The sequence below is a fragment of the Protopterus annectens genome, chromosome 14.part0 (genome assembly GCF_019279795.1).
Source record: "Protopterus annectens isolate FY-2018-M chromosome 14.part0, PAN1.0, whole genome shotgun sequence".
In the NCBI taxonomy this organism is placed as follows: Eukaryota; Metazoa; Chordata; order Ceratodontiformes; family Protopteridae; genus Protopterus; species Protopterus annectens.
The window spans coordinates 1057308275-1057334204 of record NC_056748.1 but is presented as its reverse complement, the minus strand read 5'-3'; the positions used below and the strand labels follow the sequence as shown (position 1 = coordinate 1057334204).

At 31.2% G+C, this 25930-nt stretch overlaps 1 protein-coding gene across 1 annotated transcript in view; it reads right to left on the bottom strand.

Annotated features, from left to right (window-relative positions):
* NRG3 (neuregulin 3) overlaps positions 1-25930 on the bottom strand; it is a 1575924-nt gene that overhangs the window by 1327059 nt on the left and 222935 nt on the right. The window lies entirely within an intron of this gene.

The window sequence follows — 25930 nt, the reverse complement described above, 5'->3', positions numbered from 1 at the left end:
TGATCCTGGTGTTAGTATATATAGTAAGGGGGTGTGGGGGCATAGCCCCCCACCTATTTTAAATATTTTAAACTATATACATGGATACTTGCAATTCCACTATACTACTCTTTTCTGAACATAATATATACTTAAAATACCCCACACCCCCCGATGTGGGGGTGGTGCCCCCCACATCCCCCCTATACATATGATCGAGTTTCTAAAAATTTTAAAGTTTTGAATGAAGATCGCTGTACAGTGTGGAATGGGAAATGCACCCTTTTCCTCACTGTAGTGCAATCTTTTTTTTCAAAACATTTTTATTTGAGAAATTTAATATACAATAAAGTTAAATGAAATGAACTCATTTTTTTCTTTTTTTTAAAAATAAATAAAATAAAATGAATTTTGAATAAAGTAATAACATAACAATAAACAATATATAACTATATACAATATGTTCACCATAGATCAATGCATTTAAAATAATTTATAAATATGTAAATGATAATTATTATATCAAACTACTTTTGTAAAAAATCATATATTTTATTCCAACTGTGAAGAGAAGAAGTATTTTTAGAAATTCTATACCCGACGGTTAGTTTTTCCAAACAAGAGACTTCATTAAGAAGATTTTTAAATTCTTCTAAAGATGGAGAGGAATTAGATTTCCAATTTCTAGTGATAATTTTTCTTGCTATGGCTAGCATAGATCAAATCAAAACATAATCAGATACCTTAATACAAGCTGGAACTGGAGTATTAACTAATATTAAGGATTTAGTTAAAGTAAAGTTGTCTATAAAAATAGCTTGCATAAAATCATTTATATCATCCCAAAATATTTTTCAATTTGATACAATCATAGAACATATGGGACCAATCAGCATTTACTTTATTATTACATCTCCAACAGTTTATATCTTTTATCCCAATTTTACTCAATGTATGAGTAGTAATAAAGGATCTATTTAGATATTTGCAGGAAAATATTCTCCATCTTAATGAGGAAGTAGTCATACTAGATGATTTTAAAATACTGAATTGTTCTTTGTCTGTGAGAAAGTAATTATTAATGGAAAAGAAAAAGTTCCAGTAACTATCAGAGTAGACATCTAAATCCGATTTGATAGCTTTATATATTTGCGAGAGTTTATTAGTGGAAGGAAAATTATTCTGAAGAGATAAAATCAAGTAATGTAGTAAGTTTGGTATAACTTTCTTAACTGAAGGGGTCATTAAGTCATTTCTATTTTGTATAAAATTCCTTCCTTCATGTAACTCCAACCAATAAAGGGACTCAGATCTAAATTCAACATCTAGTAAATTAACTGATTTCAAGACATTATTTGACATCAATTGATACCAAAAGAATATGTTTTTCTGTTTAAAGATACACATTTTATTAGAGTCAGAGGGAAAAAGAATACCTAATGAGTAGGCTATAGGAAAGAGAAGGAATAACCATTCTTTATAAACATTATATTTAAATATAAAATTTCTAAAAGATTTTAACAAAAGAGTTAAATAATTTAAATAATTACTTTTAAATTTTAGGGAACAAAAGGTGGAAAGCTGATCTTTTAGGACCCAAATTAATGGGTTATTTATAAACAACAGTTTTTGAGAGTTATTTTTTATAGTATCCAACATTAATATTTCAAACAGTTTTTTCTATTTAGCTTGATAATTAGTATCAATTAAGAGAGAAATCACTTTTACCATAGATGAAATTGAATAAAATTCTAAATTAGGCAATGCTATACCTCCATTATCCCAGTTTTTCATATGGTGAGATAAAGCAATTCTAGATTTATTTGCAAACCATACAAATTAAAACAAATGCATTTATTTTTTTAATTATCCAGTATGGGGGAGGTATAGAGATGGATTGAATAATGTAAAGAATTTTAGGGAGAAAAAACATTTAATAATAGTGAGTCTTTCATCCATAGAGAAAGGTATTCTATTCTAATTCTTTGTTAAATTTTCAATTATTATAAGACAATTGTTATAGTTAATTTATATGATATCCTTAATATTTTTAGCTATTGAAATGCCTAAATAAAGAATTTGATCGGATTGTGTTAGATATTTTTATAACCATCATGTAAATTAAATTGTTTTGGGACAATTAAGAGAATTTGTGTTTTATTATTATTAAAAGTTAGACCAGATTTCCTTTGAAAAAGATTTATGTTATTAAAGAGGACTCGAATAGATGTCTTTTCATCAGCCAAGGTGAGAAGAATGTCATTAGCAAACAATTGTATTTTATATAATTAAGTGGAATTTAAATTATAACCTTTTATATTGTTATCCCATCTTATTAGGTTAGCCCATGGTTCTATAATTAGTGTAAATAATAAAGGGGACAATGGACATCCTTGTTTAGTGCCTTTAACTAATGGCATATTTTGTGATATATTTGTGCCAATTGTATTGTATGCTTGACTATCTATATATAACTGAGTAATGAGATTTATAAATTTATTAAAAAAATTTAGTTCTTCTAATAGGATAAATAAATAATTCCAGTTAATAGAATCAAACGCACTATTAATATCTAAACTAATCAATGTCAAATTTTTATTTAATTGTTTAACTGATTCAATCAAAATTAAAGTTCTTTTTATGTTATCATATGAATACCTATTCACTATGAATCCTGTTTGACCATCGTCAATCAAATTAGGTAATTTTTTTAATCTATCAGCATAAATAGACATGAACATTTTGTAATCTACATTGAGTAAAGAAATGGGTCTATATGAGGAACATTTGGTTGGATCTTAGTTTGGTTTTATGGGAGAAATAAAAGTGTGTTTCCAAGAAGGAGGTATTTTGATAAAGTTTTGTGTGAGGTTAAAGACTTCATGAAGTAATTTTAGTGCCATATTAGGAAATATTTTATAAATTTCTGGAATTATGCCATCATTTCCCGGGGCTTTATTTTGTTTTAATTTGTTAATTTGTGTTTGAATATCTTTAAAGGAAATAGATTTGTCTATAATATCTTTCTGTTCAGTAGATAGTCTTTTATTAGTATATTTGCTAACAAAGGTTTTTATATCTTCTTTAGGATCTATTGTGTTAGAATTTTGGTTGATATTATTAAAAAAAAATTCTAAATTCTGATAGAATATTGTGAAGATTAGTTACCATCTTTTTTTTTTTTGGGGGGAGAGAATATTTCTTTGATATGATTAATTTTATTTAATCTTGTAGTTTTATTAGCCAATAACTTTAAAGATTGTTGGGTTATTTGAATAATTAATTAATTTATATTTTTCTGCAATTATTTTTTGTTTTATGGTTTAATATTTCAATATATTTATTATTTAGAGAGTTTATTTCCATTTGTTTATCAATAGTATCTGTACCTACTTTTTGATGAGCTTTAGATTATCTATTTTATGTTGTATATCACAAAGTTCTTTATCTCATAATTTATTTTTATTATAATACCAGCTCATCATTTTTCCATATAGATATGCTTTTAAAGCATCCCATATATATTTTTTTGATATGTCATTTGAATTATTCAATTGTAATTTTTTTTTAATTTCAATTATAATGAATTCTTTACATTCATTTAACTTTGTAATATAAGCTGGTATTCTTTTGATTTGAATAGTAGAGACATTGTTGATATTGAGATCAGAAATAATAGCATTATGGTCAGAAATAGGGCATGTTATTAATTTTGTATTAATTAGAAAATCTAATAGGTCATTGGAAACCAAAACTCTATCATTTCTAGAATATGTATTATGTCTGTGGGAATAAAAAGTATAAAATAATGAATTTGGAGTCATAAAATGATTAATATCTTTTAAAAGAAATATTTCAATAAAATCTCTTAATTTCTTAGCTGACAATGAAATCTTCCTTTTACCTTTAATAGAAGAATCTTTATGATCTAATATACAATTAAAGTCCCCTGCTATTACTGATTTTCCTTTTGTAAAATGCACAATTTGATCTAAATGTTTAACCGTGTTAGTACCTATACCTGGAATCTAATATATATTAAATAATGTGGCCCAGATGACATATCTGTGGAAGCATGGAGGTGTTTAGGTGAAATGGCAGTGGAGTTTTTAACCAGATTGTTTAATGAAATCTTGGAAAGAGAGAGGATGCCTGAGGAATGGAGAAAAAGTGTTTTGGTACCAATTTTTAAGAATAAGGGTGATGTGCAGAGCTGTAGTAACTACAGAGGGATTAAATTGATCAGTCACAGCATGACGTTATGGGAAAGAGTAGTGGAAGCTAGGTTAAGAAGGGACGTGATGATTAGTGAACAGCAGTATGGTTTCATGCCGGGAAAGAGTACTACAGATGCGATGTTTGCTCTGAGAGTGTTGATGGAGAAGTACAGAGAATATCAGAAGGAGTTGCATTGTGTTTTTGTAGGCTTAGAGAAAGCATATGACAGGGTGCCTAGAGAGGAGTTGTGGTATTGTATTAGGAAGTCAGGAGTGTCAGAGAAGTATGTAAGAGTGGTACAGGATATGTACGAGGGTAGTGTGACAGCAGTGAGGTCTGCGGTGGGAGTGATGGATGCGTTTAACGTGGAGGTGGGGTTACATCAAGGATCAGCTCTGAGCCCTTTCTTATTTGCAATGGTGATGGACAGGTTGACAGACGAGATCAGACAGGAGTCCCCATGTACTATGATGTTTGCAGATGACATTGTGATCTGTAGTGAGAGTAGGGAACAGGTGGAGGACACCCTGGAGAGATGGAGATATGCTCTGGAGAGAAGAGGAATGAAGGTCAGCAGGACTAAGACAGAATATATGTGTGTGAATGAGAGGGAGGATAGAAGAATGGTGAGGATGAAAGGAGTAGAGGTGGCGAAGGTGGATGAGTTTAAATACTTGGGGTCAATAGTTCAGAGTAACAGTGAGTGTGAAAGAGAGGTGAAGAAGAGAGTACAGGCAGGATGGAGTGGGTGGAGAAAAGTGTCAGGAGTGATTTGTGACAGACAAGTACCTGTAAGAGTGAAAGGGAAGGTCTACAAGAGACCAGCTATGTTATATGGGTTGGAGACAGTGACATTGACAAAAAGGCAGGAGTCAGAGCTTGACGTGGCAGAGTTGAAGATGTTAAGATTTGCACTGGGTGTGATGAGGATGGACAGGATTAGGAATAAGTATATTAGAGGGTCAGCCCAGGTTGGAAGGTTTGGAGACAAAGCCAGAGAGGCAAGATTACATTGGTTTGGACATGTGCTGAGGAGGGATGCTGAGTATATTGGGAAAAAGATGGTAAGGATGAAGCTACCAGGTAACAGGAAAAGAGCAAAGCCTGAGATAAGGTTTATGGATGTGGTGTGACAGAGCAAGATGCAGAGGACGGGAAGAAATGGAAACAGGTGATCCGCTGTGGCGACCCCTAATGGGAATAGCCGAAAGAAGATGATGATGATGATGATTAAATAATGTATACTTTTTTATTTATTTCCAAAGTTATAGCACAAAACATTCCTTTATTGTCTTTATAGCTATCTATTGTTTTGGGTAATGGTAGTGAGTTATTCCACAAGATGGCTACTCCTCTCTTTTTTTGAATATGTTCAGAGCTTACTAAAACAGAATAAGATTTATTATTTAGTTTAGATAAATCCTCCAAGAATAAGTGAGTCTCTTGTAAAAATATTAGTTGAGATTTATGAAGTTTAAGGTATCTAAATAAATTACCTGTCTTACCTGAATTATTTAAGTCATTAATGTTAATGGAAATATTTTGTATAGCTGTCATTTAAGATTAAACAAAATAAATCAGAAAATTGACCATCAGGTGTTAATATTATATGAATTTCTAGTAATTTAGTATGAGATTTCCCAGTTGGAATAGAAATAATCATCTTCAGATCTCTTTGAAAGAACTTACTATTCAAATTAGTTTTGAACAACAATAAAACTTTCAAACAAATAATACCATAACTGATTAGTAAAACAATATTTACAATCCAACCCCTTCTGGAGTTTAAAACTCCCAATCTAGGTGACATAATATCATCTAAATTAACCCTTAATCTAGTAGCAACATTAAACCAGCTACTGTCTAAAACATAAAGTTATCTTCAGGAAAAATACCAAACTGTAGCAATACTATTATTAATATGTGAAATGTTGCTATCGCAATAAGCAGGTGTAAAAAAACATTTGTGAATTTAATCGAACTATGAATCATAAACAACCCGGCTAGATTATCATGTTCTATACATTTTCTGAGTACTAGCAGCATATCAGCATCTTGTAGTAATTAAACATTTTTACATTAATTCATGTGAACACTTTATACTAACAGGATAAAACAAGAAATGGATATGAAAAAGCATGGCATTCAGCAGTTAAACATGCTGTTAGAAAAATTATAAAATCCCTGTTACTCATATTATTTGTAGTCATTTGATGAATCTGAAAATCTTCTACCAAAAAAAATCAAGATCAAATATGTGAAACATCTAAAGGAAACAATTGGAGCAACATAACCATAGTTCATATTCTAATAGTCAACCTCCGTACATTTATATATATTTATAAGCCATGCTGTAAATTAAACGTTGCATATAAAATAAAGTCAAAATAATATTACTTTGATCATCTTGTGTCCAGAGTGGCAAGGAAGGCCTTTCACATTACACATCTCATAAGTAATGTCATTGCTTCTGAAGTGAAAAAAGTTATAACCCCCTATACTCATCTCTCGTCATGCCAATAATAGAGTACAATGCTCACATAGATATGTACCTTACCAGACATCTGCAGCAAATGAGGAGACCACTAAGATCTCTCAATATGAAAATTCAGGTACATGGCATACATGAACAAACTGAAATTACTGTCACAGTACTCTTTGTAGTATAAACTTTTTAGAGGCGACCTGTGCCTTACCTACAGAGCAATCTCTGATCCTGCCTTAATAAAAATGCTTCATATCTATAAGTCAAAAGGGACAAAATTCACTCACTTTAGGGACCCCAACTCAGCCTGTGTCCTCAACACAATTTCCCAGAGAGACATTCCTCAGGGAGAAATTCTCAGTTCAAGTCAAAAAGAACTTCTCAATGACTCTATATATGCATAACTTTAGACAAATGGATGAGAAACAGCAAATTTAGCCTGGGAGTTTCACCTGTGTCCTGTTAAATAGAAGCAGTCAATGTTAATCTTTTTCTGCATGAAAATGTAGTCTCTATCTCTAATATTTAATAAGAATAAGAGTGAAACATGACCAGACTTATAAGGACCCCAGGGCTATTAGCTTTGTAACCTCCTATGATCCTATGTAAATCTATGATTGGTCAGTAGAGGAGAAAAGAACAAACTATGTTCACTAAAAGCTGCTTTGGGTATAATTTCTTTGCAATGTCAGAACTAACAAAAAGGTATCTAAAAGAGTTGGTTTTCCTTTTTCTTGTGGTATATTAAACGTATAATTTAATTATGTGACATTAGTGAACACTGTAGATTTCAGGTAAATAAGTGTGGTTAAAGAGAATGTAGGATCACTTAGTGTTTTTTTCTTCAATAAATAACATCAGTGATAAAGCACTGGGAGGATGACATAATGGTTAAGGTGTTTACCTTAAAAGAGACAAGGTGCAGGGTTTGATACTCTCATGAGGTAACTGGCTAGGCTTCAAATGGCCCAAAAGGGCAGCTAGCCTAGTACTAATCTATGCATCTATGAATCTATGAAGACCTGCCAACAGATGCATAAGTCATTTAACTCATTTAAAATGCTTTGACTTAATACACAAGAAACACAAAAATGCTTGCCAACATTTGTAATAGTCTATAAGCAGTATAGTAATAAAACTACCATTTAATTGTATCCAAATGTTTCTTAATATGTGATGAGAATTATTAAAGAGTTAAATGATTAGAAAAAGGAAACAATTTACAGCCTAAACAAGCAGTGATTGTACTTCAATTCCTGTTCCAACAGTAAATGGAGGGGAACTAGGTTTGTTTGTTTGTGGAATGACAACAAGTTAACTGTACACCAAAAAGTTAATTAGTGGAAAGTTAAAGGTCACACAAATTGTGAAAATGTGTTTTTGCTGTATACTTTTTATCTCCATGATTCCCAACCATCATCCTTCCTTCTACTGGTCTTGAACCCATTTATGTCCCTATACTGGATATCCCCTGCACAGATAAGACATCTTACTAGCAGAGCTGTCATTCAAGGATCCATGGCATTATTTTGTGCCGTCTACTAGCGACCAATCAACGATAGCATTTCTGTTAAGGCTCTATCCTCCTTTCCTGATGGCTGACACAAGCATCTCACAGTTAGGGATATTCTACACCCTTCAAATGAAAATGGATTATCTTTTATATAAGTTAAAAAGAGCTATCATCACCAGCTAGGGATAATATGAGCACATTCTTCATCCTGTCCTTTCCAGTGTCAAGCAAGCCATCACTTGTATGGTGGTAACCAACTAATTGACACCACCATTCTTCACATCCCCAGGATAAATGAGCCCATACCAGCCAATTACTTCTACATCCCTTACCCGGGTCTTCTTGTGTCTGAGCTGCTAATCGAACTAAGGCCAACTAAGTCATATTTTATGCATTTTACTGCTATTGCAAACATACAGGATCCTAAATGTCAAAAACATGTTTTTGAAAACATCTAAATATTATTTATTAAATTCTTAAAGATGATTCATGATTTATATTCGCAATGTCTTTTTATAAATGACATAAACAGAAGATACCTAGTGGCAAAGAGAATGACAGAAACAGAAAGTATTCAGAAAATGAAGTATCTTGTTACTGTCTCGAATTAGGGAATCAGGTGTTTCACCCATCTCTTGCCAGCGTCTCAAAGTTCCATGTCTACGTGAATAGACAGAATCCAAGGTCAAATGTCAAAGCTGGACGTTTATTTATTTGAGTGAGCTTCTCATCATCTGGCAGGGTCATTCGTATCACAACTGAACTTCTCGAGCTCAATCCAAATGACTATTTTTTGTATGTGAAGCGGGAAACCAATGGTAACACTTTTCAAAGGATTTTCTCTTTCATTTTTTTAAAAACAACTGCTACTCGAGAGCTTAACACCACGAGCAAGCCATTCAGATGAAAATAGTCAAAGCACACTATCTAACTATCGCCAGCAGAACCAGCCACCGCATTAGTCACCATCCCAGCTTTTCCCAGCTACATTAAAACAACACATACAAATAAATCCTAGCTAGCAACTGGCTGTCCTTACCAAGCATAAACACAAGAAATCAATACCAACATACTCTTGAAACACTACCTTTCACGCCACTTTATCTATCGAACCCAAAGAACACTTCACCATCTGCATACAGGCAGGCAACCAACACATCAATCAGAGAATCAACCAGCACCCAACTGACATACAAACAAGTCCAAAAAAATACATAACCATTTCCAAACCAACAACACCAAATCACCAGCAAAAAAAGAAAATAAAACACATACAGCCATTCTCCACGATGCCGCCTTACCCCTTTTCAACGCACATCAAGCATCAGAGCATATCTAACCAGCACTACACGACATCCACAAAGTAGTATGGCTTCAAACAAAGATAACACCCACAGAGGCAACCCCTCTATAGGCATCAGACAGAATAATATGACCAAATCATCAGAACAAACAAAACACTAGATGTATACTATAGACTATTAGTACAAAACCAATAAGCCAAACGAAATACGTTACATTACCACAACCATTTTTAATGAGCAAGATATCATTAAAAGGCAAAGAGAAAATAATAAAACAAAACAACATATGTTACAATAAACAAAATGAAATAGCTCACCTGTAAGTCCAGATTAATTTCCTCAATTTATAGGGTTTTTGTAACTAGAAATTTATATTCAAAAAGTTCATCATCCAAAGTTAAGTATCCCAAAACCAAAAAGTTTAAATGACCTTATGTGTATAAGTCATTTCTTTAACTTCTTTTAGAATCAAATGTTTTCCAAGTGTTGCTCTCAGCGTTTCTTTTGAGAATAGTGAAATCCTGTTCCATATCTTCAATTCTTTCTATTATTTTGTTGTTTTTAATAAATAAAATTGCAATATCCAAGTCTTCAAAGGTTTTTTGACCATCTTGAAAAAAGATTTTTTGTTTTGCTGGAAATAAAAGGCTAGCTTTAATTTGATGTTTTTTAAGTTCTTTGAGTAAAAGTAAAAATAATTTTCTTTTAGAGATTACAGCTGGGGAATAATCATTATCAAATCTAATGATTTTGTCTTTTATTTTGATTGGTGATTTTGCCCAAGCTGTTTTTAATACCAGTTCTTTGTCATGTGAAGAAAGAAATTTCACAATTACAGATCTAGTAAAATTGAACTTGTTATTTTTAGACATTGCCAACGATCTATGTGCCCTTTCGGCACCATATGAGACAGCCTCTGGTAATTGCAAAATCTGAGGCAACCAAGAATTTTATTTATTTATTTATTTTACATTTGTTGACTGGGCTAGTCTATCTGGATATATGTCCATTTAACAGTAAACAACTAGTAAATGAATTTTTTTTTTTTTTTTTTTTTAATCAGGAGATGTATATTACAATCAGAAAAAAAAATAAAAAATAAACTACAACCTATGTAAGGGTGCAACAAGAACATTACAACACAAAAATTAATACATAAATTTTATAAGAGGAATGCTGAAGTGTGTCTTGTTATGTTTCCAACAGAGTTTGAGAATAGGCAGTCACCTGTAGAGTTATTAGGACATAGACTTTGGGGAGAGGTCTGGGATCAGATATCTGGTTGTTGATTATAGCATATTTTCCACCAAAGTTGGAGAACAGGCAGTGTGTGTTGAGTTATAGGGTGTAGTAGGGAAAAAAGGCAGAAGACAGAAATTTCACCATATCTGATCCTTCAATACCTTCAGGTAAGCCAAATATTCTTATATTACTTCTTTGAGATCTATTCTCAAGATCATCTACTTTTAATTGAAGAAAAGTATTTTGTTTCAATAGAAATTCAACATTATGCTCATTCTCCCTTGTTCTGGTATCAATGTCATTTATACCTGATATCTGTTTCTTCTGCTGAGTGACGTCTTCATGTATGATATCCATTTGCTGCATACATTTCTCCTTAAAATTATCTATTTTCATATCCATTTTGTCTAGTTTTGAAGAGAGCTCTTGTATATTAGATATTAATGATTGAAGGTCTTTTTTAAATGAAGATTCTTGTTGAGAAGATTTGTTATGGCTCATGTTGTTTTGTTACTGAAGATTTCTAGTAGATTTTTTGACAGGAAAATTTAATATTTAAGTAAATTTTAAAAAAAAATTATCCTAATATATTGTCTAAAAAAATGTGTTTAGGATAAAAAATCCAGTTTTAGGATAAATAGGAATTAAAATTCCTGTCAGGAATGAATTTGAAAGACAGAGCTAGTAGAAAATGCTGCTACCTTGTGGACATCTTGGCCATGCCCCGTGCAGTCTTGAAGTTGGTATATTTAATTTGCAGGGGATGTGGGGGATGCAAAAGGGCTTTTCCCCCCTGCAAAAATGTAAACAAAGTTAGATTTGTGTGTGTGGTTTTTTTTGGATGTTTGAGTTTTTAGAAACTTGATCATATGGTCTCAACCATATGAATTTCAAGTTTCTGAAAACTCGGTCATCTGATAGGGATATGTATATATGTATATATATATATATATATATATATATATATATATATATATATATATATATATATATATAAAATGACATTCGATGAGCCAGCTTTGTCAACACAGTAACATTGAAACAGAACTGTTAATATGCTTCTGTGTTTGCATTGTTACCCCTTGGAACATACAAACTTCACAAACAGTGTTATTGCAGGGGTGCAAGCCTCTCCTTTGACCCTGTCAACTACTGCTTAAGATATATGGTTTACAATCAAAATCATGAATGTAGATTCTCTGCAGATAAAATATCAGACAGCAGATGGGTGATTGCCGTGTTGCTAAAAGTTACATGCTCAATAGTTCGTATCTGTGAATGCCACTGTGCATTCACTGATATGCACTCGATCTAATGGCTAGAGATCATAAAACATCCCTTTCCTCACTGTAGTGTGATCTTAGAGTTGGAATATATAGTTAGCAGGGGGTGTGGGAGGCACAGGGGGGCTTGCCCCCTGCAAAAACGTGATGTGAAGTGTAGGAGTTCCATTTTCCTGAGCTCCTATATGGATATCACATTCAATATTTGGAGAAAATGTTGAATCTGCTGAATTCATTCAGCAGATTTGACATTTCACCTAAGTGATATTTTGGATTCGACATTAGTTAGAGGTTCCGAACATATATTTTTTTAAATTTTGAGATTTTGATAGTAAACCATTACATTTATATACATATTATATATATATATATATATATATATATATATATATATATATATATATATATATATATATATATATATATATATATATATATATATATATATATATATATATATATATATGGTTCCCTATCAGAAGCCTGAAACACTATAAGCCTGAAAATCAAAATCCTGAAAACTAAAGCCTGAAAATTAAAAATCCCGAAAACCCAAAATCCTGAAACTCAAAATCCTGAAAACACAAATGGACATACTGACGTCATTGTGGCTTTGCTATTGTTAGCCCTGTGGTGTTAGGTCATGCGTTGGGTTCAGGTAAGTGTGCGGTTGGTTTTATGTTAGGGTTAGGGGCGGTTTAAGTGAGTTAGGGTTAGGGCGCAGGTTAGGCATGTATGCAATAGTGACAAATATTGGGGTTAGGGGCGGTTTAAGTGAGTTAGGGTTAGGGCATGGGTCAGGTGAGTGTGCAATAGTGACGGACCTTAGGGTTAGGGTTAGGGTCAGGGTCAGTTGGTAGATATCAGTGTCTTTATAGTGACATATTAGCATTATTTGTGTTTTCAGGATTTTGAGTTTCAGGATTTTGGGTTTTCGGGATTTTGAATTTTCAGGCTTTAGTTTTCAGGATTTTGATTTTCAGGCTTATAGTGTTTCAGGCTTCTGATAGGGAACTATATATATATATATATATATATATATATATATATATATATATATATATATGGGTTTACTTCAGAAGACTGACAAACCAAAAGACTGAATCCCAAAAAACTGAAAATTCAAAATACTGAACACTTTTTTAATGCAGGGGGTAAGCCCCCCTGCATGCCTTATGTGGCACACACATACCCCTACTACCTATATATACCAAGTCCAAGATCCTGCAACAGTGGAGAAGACCAAATTCCATCATTCAGTATTTTTAATTTTCAGTCTTTTGGGATTCAGTCTTCTGGTTTTTCAGTCTTTTGAAGGAGACCCATATATATACATATATATATATATATATATATATATATATATATATATATATATATATATATATATGTGTGTGTGTGTGTGTGTGTGTGTGCGTGTAAAAACCAAAATTGCACAATCCCCAGGGAAGGGACATATTCCCCAAACCCATGGTCAGATATATGATAGGCCAAGCAGGGAAGGCGTGGGTATGACTTTATGAGTTGATCTTCCGGAATTAATGTAATAGTGCAACCACAAGAGTTAGATGACATGGCCTGTGTTCTGACCGGATGTAAGAGTGCAGCCGTGGGAGTTAGGGGGCATGGCCTGTGTTCTGACAGGATTTAACAGTGCAGCTGCGGGTGTTAGATGACTTGGCCTGTGTTCTGACCAGATGTAACAGTGTAGCCAAGGGAGTTAGGTGACAAGGCCTGAGTTCTGAGCAGAAGTAACAGCGCAGCCATGGGAGGTAGATGACATGCCCTGTGTTCTGACATGTGCACACAGATTGTTCAGTTAGCTGCTGTTTGAAATGAGGTCAAAACTGCTTGTAGTATTTCACTAAAATATTGTTTGTGTTGTTTGTTAATTAAACTGGGGTACCTACCTATAAAATACAGGAAGCCACAGTGGTACAGCGGTAGCATTGTTACTGTGGCAAGAGGGTCTCCTGTTCGATTCTCGGCTGGATTGCCTTCTGTGTAGAGTCTGCATGTCCTCCCTGTGGTCGAGTGGCCTCCAAAAAACATGCGTGAATGGGCATGCCTTTGCTGAAGGTTGGGCATTGGGCTGGCAATTCAGCACCATAAAAATCTACTGCCAATCATTAGCAGACCGGAGTTCTGCTGTGGCGACCCTAACAGGGAAAAGCCGAAAAGACAAACAGACAACCTACCTATAAAAGTACCTTAGACTGTCCTATCAGCTTTAGAGGCAATGGAAAAGCTGTATCTTGAATTGTAATGAGAAAATCACTTCTGATGTCATTTTACACCACATCATTTCAGAATGGTTGTCACTGAAACTTTTCAGAAAGTTTAAAATTTTCTCTTTGCATAGAAATATATTCTCCTTTTTATCTTGAAGTTGTAACAATTCCATATATTAGTGTGTTGATTATTTTATTTTTTATCCTGAGGAAAAATTATAGTTATTATTCTTTGTGGACCTCATTTTGAAAACATTGTAGCTTTTCATATTTTAATGTGACTATCACCTTAATTTGACCCTATGTACAATATTCCTTACTCCCAAGTTTAGTATCATCTCTCTCTATCTCATGCTGTTACCTACAATATCAAATACCCAAAAACTGAAATTAAAACAGGCATTAGATTCTACGATAATTCTTAAGCAATGTGTTCAGAGGTACCTTTTTCCTAATTTAGTTCAAATGTTTCACCACCCTCCCTTTGTATTTGTTTTAGTTTTGCCTACATAAAAGGCCTTACAAGTATTGTCAAATGCCACGTAAACAACATAAATTAAACTAAAATTTGTGTACAGGTCTTACCAATATATGCATAAAACCATCTGTAACCTTAATGGTACTACAGGCTTCCAGGTTAAGAAGTATGATGAGTTGCATCAGTGTGACTTACTTTAAAGTAAGACTTTTGAATTCTCATCTCTCCTGTAAATAGAACTTGTGACTTACTTTAAAGTAAGACTTTGAATTCTCATCTCTCCTGTAAATAGAACTTGATGCTAATGTTGTAAATGCTGACCATCAGGTATCACTACCAAACTTCCTTGATTATTTCTCATCTCCTCACTTGTTATATTGAACCAAGATCTGACCAATATATAACAGAAATAACAAGGAACCATCTGCATATATTTAGGATCTCTAATTATCCTTTAAAAAAGAGGCTGACCTCCTTTCCTGAAGCTCTTCAACTTCCTTCACTTAATCAAACAAGTTGTCTTCTTTCTAATCCCATTTTAAGAATATTTTCTTTAAAATAAGAGCCACCTTACTTCATTCTGCATTTTCATTTGTTACACCAGAGACTTGCATCATGTGACATTTTATTACAGGCTTAAAAGTATAACTAGGATTCTGGTTAGAGCAAGGTAGATAATTATATTCATAAATATTTCTTTCTATATATAAATGCATCAGGTGTTTCATGTACTTCCATGTCAAAAACTGAATATTCACAGCATTTTTCAAAATATAAAGAGAAAATGATTTTTGGTGCTATGACAATTAAAAAATCTCCAGTCTTTTTCCAAATCTGCTTCTTCTTCTTTTGGCTTTTCCCAGTTAGGGGTTGCCACAGCAGATCACCTGTCCACTCAAGATTGGCAGTGGAGTTTTATGGTGTTTAGTTGCCAAATAACCACTACTGATTGTTAAATCAAATGCATAGAAAATAATAAATACCCCTGTAAGGTGTAAATGTATTAAAAATGTATTTCCCTTACTTTTTCTATACCTGGAGGGTAAAATTATCTTCTTAGCTGTTCCAGTAACCTGTTTATAGTATTTCTCAATAAAATATAAAAATTCTAAAATAAAATCCAACATGTAACGAACAGTGCTACTTTTATTATTTTTGTTTGAAATAATGTCATTCAAAAAATATTGTATTCAACACTATCTTTTTAAATGATCACTGTATATCATATTATCAACATTGGCTACAATTACAAAGAAAAAAGGATTGTCTAACAAATATCAAATCAAGCAGGTAAGGAACTATGCAACAGGGTAGCAACTAATAATACAATCTCTCCGAAAATCTATTCATGTCATAGTATAATGAGCAAATAAAACATGTACCATTCTCATTCTCTCCATTTGCTATCATATGATGGCAAATAGCATCCAGTATGTACATATTGTAAATATCAGGTCCAGAACAGTTTCATGCTTTATTTGTATGATCAGCACAGCAATCACTTTGAATATCTGAGTTTGAGACTGTGAATATCTGGATATCTGCATATGTTTTGTAACTTGTTTTTGAATATCTGCATATCTGTATATGGTTTGAAACATGTTTGTGAATATCTAGATGTCTGCGTATGTTTTGTAACTTGTGAATATCTACATATCTGTATATGGTTTGTAACTTGTTTGTGAATATCTAGATATTTGTGTATGTTTTGTAACTTGTGAATATCTAGGTATCTGTGTATGGTTTGTAACTTGTTTGTGAATATCTAGATATCTGTGTATGTTTTGTAACTTGTGAATATCTAGATATCTGTGTATGGTTTGTAACTTGTGAAATCTAGATATGTGTGTATGGTGTGTAACTTGTGAATATCTAGAAATCTGTGTATGTTTTGTAACTTGTGAATAGCTAGGTATCTGTGTATGGTTTGTAATTTATGAATATCTACATATCTGTATATGGTTTATAACTTGTTTGTGAATATCTAGATATCTATATATAGTTTGTAACTTGTTTGTGAATATCTACATATCTGTATATGGTTTGTAACTTGTTTGTGAACATCTACATATCTGTATATGGTTTGTAACTTGTTTGTGAACATCTAGATATCTGTATGTTTTGTAACTTGTGAATATCTAGATATCTGTGTATGTTTTGTAACTTGTTTCTGAATATCTAGATATCTGTGTATGTTTTGTAACTTGTGAATATCTAGATATCTGTGTGTGTTTTGTAACTTCTGAATATCTAGATATCTGTGTATGTTTTGTAACTTGTGAATATCTAGATATATGTGTATGTTTTGTAACTTGTGACTATCTAGATATCTGTGCATGGTTTGTAACTTGTGACTATCTAGATATCTGCATATGGTTTGTAACTTGTGAATATCTAGATATCTGTGTATGGTTTGTAACGTGTGTATATCTAGATATCTGTGTATGGTTTGTAACTTGTGAATATCTAGATATCTGTATATGGTTTGTAACTTGTTTGTGAATATCTAGATATCTGTATATGTTTTGTAACATGTGAATATCTACATATCAGTATATGGTTTGTAACTTGTTTGTGAATATCTACATATCTGTCTATGTTTTGTAACTTGTGAATATCTAGATATCTGTGTATGGTTTGTAACTTGTGAATATCTAGATATTTGTGTATGGTGTGTAACTTGTGAATATCTAGAAATCTGTGTATATTTTGTAACTTGTGAATAGCTAGGTATCTGTGTATGGTTTGTAACTTGTTTGTGAATATCTAGATATCTGTGTATGTTTTGTAACTTGTGAATATCTAGATATCTGTGAGTGTTTTGTAACTTGTGAATATCTAGATATCTGTGTATGTTTTGTAACTTGTGACTATCTAGATATCTGTGCATGGTTTGTAACTTGTGAATATCTAGATATCTGTGTATGGTTTGTAACTTATGAATATCTAGATATCTGTGTATGGTTTGTAACTTGTGAATATCTAGATATATGTATATGGTTTGTAACTTGTTTGTGAATATCTAGATATCTGTATATGTTTTGTAACTTGTGAATATCTACATATCTGTATATGGTTTGTAACTTGTTTGTGAATATCTACATATCTGTGTATGTTTTGTAACTTGTTTGTGAATATCTAGATATCTGTGTATGTTTTGTAACTTGTGAATATCTAGATATCTGTGTATGTTTTGTAACTTGTGAATACCTAGATATCTGTGTATGGTTTGTAACTTGTGAATATTTAGATATATGTGTATGGTTTGTAACTTGTGAATATCTAGATATCTGTGTATGGTTTGTAATTTATGAATATCTACATATCTGTATATGGTTTATAACTTGTTTGTGAATATCTAGATATCTATATATAGTTTGTAACTTGTTTGTGAATATCTACATATCTGTATATGGTTTGTAACTTGTTTGTGAACATCTACATATCTGTATATGGTTTGTAACTTGTTTGTGAATATCTAGATATCTGTATGTTTTGTAACTTGTGAATATCTAGATATCTGTATATGTTTTGTAACTTGTTTGTGAATCTCTAGATATCTGTGTATGTTTTGTAACTTGTTTGTGAATATCTAGATATCTTTGTATGTTTTGTAACTTGTGAATATCCAGGTATCTGTGTATGGTTTGTAACTTGTTTGTGAATATCTAGATATCTGTGTATGTTTTGTAACTTGTGATTATCTATAAATCTGTTTATGTTTTGTAACTTGTTCGTGAATATCTAGATATCTCTGTATGTTTGTTTTGTAACTTGTGAACATCTAGATATCTGTGTGTGTTTTGTTACGTTAATATCTGGATATCTAGATATCTGTGTATGTTTTATAACTTGTGAATATCTAGATATCTGTGTATGGTTTGTAACTTGTGAATATCTAGATATCTGTGTATGGTTTGTAACTTGTGAATATCTAGATATCTTTTTATGGTTTGTAACTTGTGAATATCTAGATATCTGTATATGGCTTGTAACTTGTTTGTGAATATCTAGATATCTGTGTATGTTTTGTAACTTGTGAATATCTAGATATCTGTGTATGTTTTGTAACTTGTGAATACCTAGATATCTTTGTATGGTTTGTAACTTGTGAATATTTAGATATATGTGTATGGTTTGTAACTTGTGAATATCTAGATATCTGTGTATGGTTTGTAATTTATGAATATCTACATATCTGTATATGGTTTATAACTTGTTTGTAAATATCTAGATATCTATATATAGTTTGTAACTTGTTTGTGAATATCTACATATCTGTATATGGTTTGTAACTTGTTTGTGAACATGTACATATCTGTATATGGTTTGTAACTTGTTTGTGAATATCTAGATATCTGTATGTTTTGTAACTTGTGAATATCTAGATATCTGTGTATGTTTTGTAACGTGTTTCTGAATATCTAAATATCTGTGTATGTTTTGTAACTTGTGAATATTTAGATATCTGTGTGTGTTTTGTAACTTCTGAATATCTAGATATCTGTGTATGTTTTTTAACTTGTGAATATCTAGATATATGTGTATGTTTTGTAACTTGTGACTATCTAGATATCTGTGCATGGTTTGTAACTTGTGACTATCTAGATATCTGCATATGTTTTGTAACTTGTGAATATCTAGATATCTGTGTATGGTTTGTAACATGTGAATATCTAGATATCGTTGTATGGTTTGTAACTTGTGAATATCTAGATATCTGTATATGGTTTGTAACTTGTTTGTGAATATCTAGATATCCGTATATGACTTGTAACATGTGAATATCTGCATATTTGTATATGGTTTGTAACTTTTCTGAATATCTTGATATCTGTGTATGTTTTGTAACTTGTGAATATCTAGATATCTGTGTGTGTTTTGTAACTTCTGAATATCTAGATATCTGAGTATGTTTTGTAACTTGTGAATATCTAGATATATGTGTATGTTTTGTAACTTGTAACTATCTAGATATCTGTGCATGGTTTGTAACTTGTGACTATCTAGATATCTGTGTATGGTTTTGTAACTTGTGAATATCTAGATATCTGTGTATGGTTTGTAACGTGTGAATATCTAGATATCTGTGTATGGTTTGTAACTTGTGAATATCTAGATATCTGTATATGTTTTGTAACATGTGAATATCTACATATCTGTATATGGTTTGTAACTTGTTTGTGAATATCTACATATCTGTGTATGTTTTGTAACTTGTGAATATCTAGATATCTGTGTATGGTTTGTAACTTGTGAATATCTAGATATTTGTGTATGGTGTGTAACTTGTGAATATCTAGAAATCTGTGTATGTTTTGTAACTTGTGAATAGCTAGGTATCTGTGTATGGTTTGTAACTTGTTTGTGAATATCTAGATATCTGTGTATGTTTTGTAACTTGTGAATATCTAGATATATGTGTATGTTTTGTAACTTGTTTGTGAATATCTAGATATCTGTGTATGTTTTGTAACTTGTGAATATCTAGATATATGTGTATGTTTTGTAACTTGTTTGTGAATATCTAGATATCTGTGTATGTTTTGTAACTTGTGAATATCTAGATATCTGTGCATGTTTTGTAACTTGTGACTATCTAGATTTCTGTGCATGGTTTGTAACTTGTGAATATCTAGATATCTGTGTATGGTTTGTAACTTATGAATATCTAGATATCTGTGTATGGTTTGTAACTTGTGAATATCTAGATATATGTATATGGTTTGTAACTTGTTTGTGTATATCTAGATATCTGTATATGTTTTGTAACTTGTGAATATCTACATATCAGTATATGGTTTGTAACTTGTTTGTGAATATCTACATATCTGTGTATGTTTTGTAACTTGTTTGTGAATATCTAGATATCTATATATAGTTTGTAACTTGTTTGTGAATATCTACATATCTGTATATGGTTTGTAACTTGTTTGTGAACATCTACATATCTGTATATGGTTTGTAAATTGTTTGTGAACATCTAGATATCTGTATGTTTTGTAACTTGTGAATATCTAGATATCTGTGTATGTTTTGTAACTTGTTTCTGAATATCTTGATATCTGTGTATGTTTTGTAACTTGTGAATATCTAGATATCTGTGTGTGTTTTGTAACTTCTGAATATCTAGATATCTGAGTATGTTTTGTAACTTGTGAATATCTAGATATATGTGTATGTTTTGTAACTTGTAACTATCTAGATATCTGTGCATGGTTTGTAACTTGTGAATATCTAGATATCTGTGTATGGTTTGTAACGTGTGAATATCTAGATATCTGTGTATGGTTTGTAACTTGTGAATATCTAGATATCTGTATATGTTTTGTAACTTGTTTGTGAATATCTACATATCTGTATATGGTTTGTAACTTGTTTGTGAATATCTACATATCTGTGTATGTTTTGTAACTTGTGAATATCTAGATATCTGTGTATGGTTTGTAACTTGTGAATATCTAGATATTTGTGTATGTTTTGTAACTTGTGAATATCTAGATATCTGTGTATGTTTTGTAACTTGTTTCTGAATATCTTGATATCTGTGTATGTTTTGTAACTTGTTTGTGAATATCTAGATATCTGTGTATGTTTTGTAACTTGTGAATATCTAGATATATGTGTATGTTTTGTAACTTGTGAATATCTAGATGTGAATATCTAGATATATGTGTATGTTTTGTAACTTGTAACTATCTAGATATCTGTGCATGGTTTGTAACTTGTGACTATCTAGATATCTGCATATGGTTTGTAACTTGTGAATATCTAGATATCTGTGTATGGTTTGTAACGTGTGAATATCTAGATATCTGTGTATGGTTTGTAACTTGTGAATATCTAGATATCTGTATATGTTTTGTAACATGTGAATATCTACATATCTGTATATGGTTTGTAACTTGTTTGTGAATATCTACATATCTGTGTATGTTTTGTAACTTGTGAATATCTAGATATCTGTGTATGGTTTGTAACTTGTGAATATCTAGATATTTGTGTATGGTGTGTAACTTGTGAATATCTAGAAATCTGTGTATGTTTTGTAACTTGTGAATAGCTAGGTATCTGTGTATGGTTTGTAACTTGTTTGTGAATATCTAGATATCTGTGTATGTTTTGTAACTTGTGAATATCTAGATATCTGTGTATGTTTTGTAACTTGGGAATATCTAGATATCTGTGTATGTTTTGTAACTTGTGACTATCTAGATATCTGTGCATGGTTTGTAACTTGTGAATATCTAGATATCTGTGTATGGTTTGTAACTTATGAATATCTAGATATCTGTGTATGGTTTGTAACTTGTGAATATCTAGATATATGTATATGGTTTGTAACTTGTTTGTGAATATCTAGATATCTGTATATGTTTTGTAACTTGTGAATATCTACATATCTGTATATGGTTTGTAACTTGTTTGTGAATATCTACATATCTGTGTATGTTTTGTAACTTGTTTGTGAATATCTAGATATCTGTGTATGTTTTGTAACTTGTGAATATCTAGATATCTGTGTATGTTTTGTAACTTGTGAATATCTAGATATCTGTGCATGTTTTGTAACTTGTGACTATCTAGATATCTGTGCATGGTTTGTAACTTGTGAATATCTAGATATCTGTGTATGGTTTGTAACTTATGAATATCTAGATATCTGTATATGGTTTATAACTTGTTTGTGAATATCTAGATATCTATATATAGTTTGTAACTTGTTTGTGAATATCTACATATCTGTATATGGTTTGTAACTTGTTTGTGAATATCTACATATCTGTATATGGTTTGTAACTTGTTTGTGAATATCTAGATATCTGTGTATGTTTTGTAACTTGTTTGTGAATATCTAGATATCTGTGTATGTTTTGTAACTTGTTTGTGAATATCTAGATATCTGTGTATGTTTTGTAACTTGTTTGTGAATATCTAGATATCTGTGTATGTTTTGTAACTTGTGAATATCTAGATATCTGTGTATGGTTTGTAACTTGTGAATATCTAGATATTTGTGTATGGTTTGTAACTTGTGAATATCTAGATATCTGCGTATGTTTTGTAACTTGTGAATATCTAGATATCTGTATTATGTTTTGTAACTTGTTTGTGAATATCTAGATATCTGTGTATGTTTTGTAACTATGTGAATATCTAGATATCTGTGTATGTTTTGTAACTTGTGAATATCTAGATATCTGTGTATGGTTTGTAACTTGTGAATATCTAGATATCTGTGTATGGTTTGTAACTTGTGAATATCTAGATATCTTTGTATGGTTTGTAACTTGTGAATATCTAGATATCTGTATATGGCTTGTAACTTGTTTGTGAATATCTAGATATCTGTGTATGTTTTGTAACTTGTGAATATCTAGATATATGTGTATGGTTTGTAACTTGTGAATATCTAGATATCTGTGTATGTTTTGTAATGTGAATATGTAGATATATGTGTATGGTTTGTACCTTGTGAATATCTAGATATCTTTGTATGGTTTATAATTTATGAATATCTACATATCTGTATATGGTTTATAACTTGTTTGTGAATATCTAGATATCTATATATAGTTTGTAACTTGTTTGTGAATATCTACATATCTGTATATGGTTTGTAACTTGTTTGAGAACATCTACATATCTGTATATGGTTTGTAACTTGTTTGTGAACATCTAGATATCTGTATGTTTTGTAACTTGTGAATATCTAGATATCTGTGTATGTTTTGTAACTTGTGAATATCTAGATATCTGTGTATGTTTTTTAACTTGTGAATATCTAGATATCTGTGTGTGTTTTGTAACTTGTGAATATCTAGATATCTGTGTATGTTTTTTAACTTGTGAATATCTAGATATATGTGTATGGTTTGTAACTTGTGAATATCTAGATATCTGTGTATGGTTTGTAACTTGTGAATATCTAGATATCTGTATGTTTTGTAACTTGTGAATATCTAGATATCTGTGTATGTTTTGTAACTTGTGAATATCTAGATATCTGTGTATGGTTTGTAACTTGTGAATATCTAGATATCTGTGTATGGTTTGTAACTTGTGAATATCTAGATATCTGTGTATGGTTTGTAACTTGTGAATATCTAGATATCTTCATATGGTTTGTAACTTGTGAATATCTAGATATCTGTATATGGCTTGTAACTTGTTTGTGAATATCTAGATATCTGTGTATGGTTTGTAACTTGTGAATATCTAGATATCTGTATATGGCTTGTAACTTGTTTGTGAATATCTAGATATCTGTGTATGTTTTGTAACTTGTGAATATCTAGATATCTGTGTATGTTTTGTAACTTGTTTGTGAATATCTAGATATCTGTGTATGTTTTGTAACTTGTTAATATCTAGATATCTGTGCATGTTTTGTAACTTGTGACTATCTAGATATCTGTGCATGGTTTGTAACTTGTGAATATCTAGATATCTGTGTATGGTTTGTAACTTATGAATATCTAGATATCTGTGTATGGTTTATAACTTGTGAATATCTAGATATATGTATATGGTTTGTAACTTGTTTGTGTATATCTAGATATCTGTATATGTTTTGTAACTTGTGAATATCTACATATCAGTGTATGGTTTGTAACTTGTTTGTGAATATCTACATATCTGTGTATGTTTTGTAACTTGTTTGTGAATATCTAGACATATGTGTATGTTTTGTAACTTGTTTGTGAATATACAGATATCTGTGTATGTTTTGTAACTTTTTTGTGAATATCTAGATATCTGTGTATGTTTTGTAACTTGTGAATATTTAGATATATGTGTATGGTTTGTAACTTGTGAATATCCAGGTATCTGTGTATGGTTTGTAACTTTTTTGTGAATATCTAGATATCTGTGTATGTTTTGTAACTTGTGAATATCTATATATCTGTTTATGTTTTGTAACTTGTTTGTGAATATCTAGATATCTCTGTATGTTTTGTAACTTGTGAATATCTAGATATCTGTGTGTGTTTTGTTACTTGTGAATATCTAGATATCTGTGTATGTTTTGTAACTTGTGAATATCTAGATATCTGTGTATGGTTTGTAACTTGTGAATATCTAGATATCTGTGTATGGTTTGTAACTTGTGAATATCTAGATATCTGCGTATGTTTTGTAACTTGTGAATATCTAGATATCTGTATATGGCTTGTAACTTGTTTGTGAATATCTAGATATCTGTGTATGTTTTGTAACTTGTGAATATCTAGATATCTGTGTATGTTTTGTAACTTGTGCATACCTAGATATCTGTGTATGGTTTGTAACTTGAATATTTAGATATATGTGTATGGTTTGTAACTTGTGAATATCTAGATATCTGTGTATGGTTTGTAATTTATGAATATCTACATATCTGTATATGGTTTACAACTTGGTTGTGAATATCTAGATATCTGTGTATGTTTTGTAACTTGTTTCTGAATATCTAGATTTCTGTGTATGTTTTGTAACTTGTGAATATCTAGATATCTGTGTGTGTTTTGTAACTTCTGAATATCTAGATATCTGTGTATGTTTTTTAACTTGTGAATATCTAGATATATGTGTATGTTTTGTAACTTGTGACTATCTAGATATCTGTGCATGGTTTGTAACTTGTGACTATCTAGATATCTGCATATGGTTTGTAACTTGTGAATATCTAGATATCTGTGTATGGTTTGTAACGTGTGAATATCTAGATATTGTTGTATGGTTTGTAACTTGTGAATATCTAGATATCTGTATATGGTTTGTAACTTGTTTGTGAATATCTAGATATCTGTATATGTTTTGTAACATGTGAATATCTAAATATTTGTATATGGTTTGTAACTTGTTTGTGAATATCTACATATCTGTGTATGTTTTGTAACTTGTGAATATCTAGATATCTGTGTATGGTTTGTAACTTGTGAATATCTAGATATTTGTGTATGGTGTGTAACTTGTGAATATCTAGAAATCTGTGTATGTTTTGTAACTTGTGAATAGCTAGGTATCTGTGTATGGTTTGTAACTTGTTTGTGAATATCTAGATATCTGTGTATGTTTTGTAACTTGTGAATATCTAGATATATGTGTATGTTTTGTAACTTGTTTGTGAATATCTAGATATCTGTGTATGTTTTGTAACTTGTGAATATCTAGATATATGTGTATGTTTTGTAACTTGTTTGTGAATATCTAG